Source organism: Fukomys damarensis, unplaced genomic scaffold (assembly GCF_012274545.1).
Source record: "Fukomys damarensis isolate Sample0158 unplaced genomic scaffold, DMR_v1.0_HiC HiC_scaffold_19, whole genome shotgun sequence".
NCBI lineage: Eukaryota > Metazoa > Chordata > Mammalia > Rodentia > Bathyergidae > Fukomys > Fukomys damarensis.
In genome coordinates, this window is record NW_022900931.1 from 7,002,928 (window position 1) to 7,007,791 (window position 4,864).

Consider the following 4,864-nt stretch of genomic DNA (forward strand, 5'->3'; position numbering starts at 1 on the left):
AAAAAAAAAGCAGTTGGTACATTTTCAGTAATTTTGCATGCTGGCTGTTAAAGCCATAAATTAAGACTTTTCTTCAGTACTGGGAACTGAACCCAGGGCCTCCACACTGAACTGCATCCCTAATACTTGCACGGCAGGCAGCAGAACCACCGAGCTAAATCCCCGGCCCCCCCACCCCTTTAAAAAATAAATTTTTTTTTTGGGGTACCGGGGATTAAACTCAGGTCTTTGCACTTGTGAGGCAGGTGGTGGAACCACTGAGCTAAATCCCTGGTCCTTTATTTTTAATTTTAATTCAGGGTCTGGCTAAATTGATAAATTGCCCAGGTGGGCTCCAATTTATAATCTTCCTGCCTCAGCCTCCCAGACTCCTGGGATTATCCCCACCATGCCTGGCAGTTGTTTTAAGACCTCATTGGGAAACATTTGCCAGCATGCCACAGTACCCACTTTTTCTGTTTCAAAATACCCTATGCGTCCCCTTTCTTAAATTTCATCGGAATTACCATTGACAGTTGTCTGCCTCCTACTACACCGTAATATAAGTGATGAAGGCGTCTTTAGAAAATAATTAAAATATCAAATGCTTTTTTAACTCAGTCAGCATGGGGGGACTGACATACCACAGGTTCTGTAGATATTTTAGAAACATATGATGAATAAACGGGTGCTAGAAATGCAACTAAAACTACAATCTAGGTTATGGAGCAGCAGCAGCAGCAACTCAGAAACTTACGAGATTTCCTTTTGGTCTACAATTGGATGACAGAACTCTGCTTCCAACGCTGTGTGCCCCACCTGCACCGCTGGACGTTGGGGAGGAGGCCTGCGTGTATGAACTGGGAGTCTGATCCGTTCCAGCCGCCCCCTCCTGTCTGCTTACGTGCAGCTCCTACCTGCCCAGGCAGAGGGCCACATCACAGACTACAAGGCTGCCTCAGCCATGCCAGGTGTTACTGCAGAACAGCCCACAGTCTCACTGCCAGGCAGCTGGCCGACCCAACCCCAGGACGGAAGGGACTCAAGGGACCAGTGGTCCATAGGCTTGGCGAAGCCTGGATAGAGAGACTCAGGGCTTGCCAGAAAGCTGGGTACTGTTGCTCCTTTCTTGGAGCCAATAAACCTGTATTTTGCTGTTTGTTTTAGGTTCTGAGTAGGGAACCTTTGTCCACTTCATTAGCACCGTCCTTTGTTATCTCATTTAGTGCATATTTGCTGGCCTCTCCCCTGCCAGCTGAGAAATTGCCTTCTATGACTGGAAGGATAACCTCAGTATTCCAGGCATCTGATTAGAGCAGGCTCTGTGGGTACAATTTGCAGGTTGGTAGTGGCAAGAAATTAGTTCCTGATTGGATGACAGATAAAATAAGAAAGAATTGCTTCTTGGTCTTTTGGCTAAGATCAAGTGCAGATAAAATGAGGGCTCTCTGGCTGTCTTTGAGTTTTTCTAACCTAAATGGCCAAATATACCTTGGCATATAACTTTTTTTCCTGGACTATGTTTTACAAAAAGAGTTCTGTTAGATCTAGAGGAAGAAGGTGATATCAACAACAGGAGGGAAAAAAACAACTCCAGAAAACCTGTAGGGTTTTTAGGCATTGCTTCTTAGGAAGTCAGTGGTCACAGAACACAGATAAATCCTCTAAGAATTGGGGGTATTCTACAATTGCAACCATTTCCCCAGGATTTTTAGTATTTTCTGTCTTCCTGGGATCAACTCTAAAATGTTTAAATAAAGAAGGTGTTCTTATCTTCGGGGGTGATCAAGAATGGGGAAACTACAGTACAGTCAAATTTGGGGAAGACAAATCTAAGGGAAAAGTAGATGGTGGTGCTTATTAAAAAAATAAAACAACAACAACAACAACGACAAAACAAAAATCAGTGGGTCCTTTTTAAGAAAAAAACCACAATCTATTACAGTTTAAACTGAATGAAATTATAAAGAGCCAGGCATGATAACCATAGCTCTGTGGAAGGCTGAGGCAGGAAGATGGCAAGTTGGGGCCCAGCCTAGGCAATTTAGTGAGACTCTGTCTCAAAAAAGATAGAAAAAGGCTGGGGATGCAGATTAGCACAAAGGCCCTGAGTTTGATCCCCAGGACCAAAAAAACATACAAATAAAAAGGAGCCTGCAAATAGTTGTCTTAGCTTTGTGCAGCCACATCTAGGATTCGGAAGTCCACAGCCACTCCCACAGCAGGCAGGTCCCCCAGGTGGAGCCCTGAAATGGGGGTCCAGGGCTTGTCAGCGACACCCTGACGTCACTGTAGCCTGAGATTGCCTCCAGTCCTGCAGAAAGTCAGCAAGCTGTAAATAGCTGCTCAGTGCCCCTCCTCCTCACTCTTCAAACTCCTTTTCACGAACAGCTTTTAAAAACTTAAAATTATGTCACTGTCAGTCTCCTACTTTAACCCTCCAATTCCTTGCCATTAGACCTGTGATAAAATTCTACCTGATCCAGCCCCAAGTGCCTTGCTCTGTGTCTTAGTTAATTTTCTCGATGCTGAGACAAAGTACTGACACACAAAGTTAAAGGAGGAAAGATTGTCTATACAGGTGCAAAGGCCCTATGATGAATGTCCTGTATGCCTAAAATGTACCAATTAATGTTGTTTTTTTTTTTTTTGTACTGGGGATTGAACTCGGGCAATGCACTTTCAAGGCAGGCACTGGACCACTGAGTGAAATCCCCAGCCCCACCAATGAATATTTTCCTATAAAAAAAGGAAGCTAAATGAGGGGAAAAAAAATCCATAATGACTAGAAATAAAATCCAAGAAAGACACAAGAGGGCTGGGGATTTCGTTCCATGGTACTGCATCTGCCTGTAGTGCAAGATTCTGAGTTCAATCTCTGGACTAGGAAAAAAAAAAAAAAAGACACAAGAGCAAAGGAAAAAAAATTATTTAGCTCACCATTTGTAGAGATTTCAGTCCATAGTTGGCTGGCTCCAAGGCAGGGTGGAGTGGGAGAGAAGACACAGTTCATGGTGGGCAGAAGGCAGCAAAACAAGCAAGCAAGGGCAAGGGAACTTAGCAGCTTCTTTCTGCCATTTTATTGTATTTATTTATGGTACCGGGGATCAAACTCAGGACCCTGTGAGGCCGCTTGTGAGGCAGGCAGGAGCACCACGGAGCTAACCCCCACAGCTCTGCCCCTTTTATATCCTATTTAGGCTACTGGGATTAGGGTGATACCCAACCCATCAGTTGACTGATTTAGTGATCATCTACCCTTAACCCTAGCACCCTTAAAAAAAATCCTAGCACCCTTAACCCTCTCACTGCACCATGAAACAATCACATCCTCCAGACCCAGCCACCTCTGAAAAAGCCCCACCTATGATCAAATGAAGTTTCGGGGAGACATCTAGACACAAGCCATAACACAGCTCTCCTTCCTCAGAAAAATTACCCAACACCCAAAGTTAAGTGGGGAAAAGGTTTATTTGACTCATAGTTTGTACATAATTGGCTGGCTCCAAGGCAGGGTGGCAGGAAGAGCAACAGTTCACGGTGGCGGAAGACAGCAGGAGCAACAAGGGAATCGTTTCATACAGGACACAAAGCTTAAAAGATTATTTCATAGCATTTCCCAAAAAAAGTCAGATGCAGAGGAGTGCGAGAGATCTGACCCCATACCAGAGACCCGAAGGAGCTGGCCCAGGGCCTGGAGCCCATGGCAGTGTCCCACACAGCTCCAGCTGAAGGCCTAGAGCCCATGACAATGTGCTCCACGAGTCCAGCCAGAGGCCTAGAACCCACGGCGATGTCTCACGCAAGACTGTATCGCAGTTCTGCACCTGGAAGGCCCAAGGGTCGGCGGTGGAAGCTAGAAAGTCTGTGCCGCGGGGTGAAGGATTTGAACCACCAGGCAAGGGATCTGCACTGGAGCCAGCAAGTGACGCTCAAGGCCAAGACCAGGGCTCCCTTGAGGGGGACAGCAGCCATTCCCAGCTACAGCGAGAGCCCAAGCTCCATCTCTGGTAATAGCCAAGATGGCGTCAGGAAAACCAGCCGTCGCAAGCTTTTCCTAGAAATTCAACAGCCAATGATCTTCCCTTCCTGGTCTCTTTATGCAGTTGCAACAATCCTCAGGCGGGTCTTCCACACCCAGAACCATGCTGATTCAGTTCATCTGGGTGTTATATGTTGTTCAAATTCAGTAACCTGCAAGTTGATTGTATTCTGTTTGTCTATTTATTTATCAAGACAGGGTCTTGCTATGTAGTTCAGGCTGATCTCAAATTCACTGCAGTCCTCCTGCCTCAGCCTCCTGAGTGAGTGCAGGGACTGACTATAGTTGTGTACCTCCATGCCCAGAATTAATTTGCAAATTTATTAATTCAGCACATCTGAGCACATACAACATACCATCCTAGGCACTGTCCCAGGAGGTTTTATTACCAATAAATAAAATAATCAAAAGTCTCTTGTCAAATTTTGGTGACCCTTCTATTTGGGAAGTGATTACAGTATGGTAAATTTTCAGTGGTGGCTAAAAACAGAAAATTCTGGGATCTGTTACTATTAAAGCTTCATTACGAGAAATTGATAGGAACTCGTTTTGATCAGTTGAATAGATACCAATGTCAATGTATAGGAAACTTTTCTTAAAACTTGTTCATGTATTATTTTGATCCATTTTCTGTGGCAATTGGTGCAATAAACCTTTGGAATTTATCTTGAACAAAACTCTCCTCTCAAGCAACAAACAATAGCATGGCAGCGCACGCCTGTAATCCCAGCCCTCAGGAGGCTGAGGCAGGAGGACTGCTGTGAGTTCGAGACCAGCCTGGGCTACATAGTGAGTTCCAGGTCAGTCTCAACTACATAGTGAGACCCTGTCTCAAAAAAAAAA

The 4,864-nt window shown here is 45.0% G+C and overlaps 1 pseudogene; it reads left to right on the plus strand.

Moving 5' to 3' along the window:
* The first annotated feature begins 702 nt into the window (after positions 1 to 702).
* On the plus strand, positions 703 to 1,063 carry LOC104855146 (annotated as a pseudogene).
* Positions 1,064 to 4,864: the final 3,801 nt, after the last annotated feature.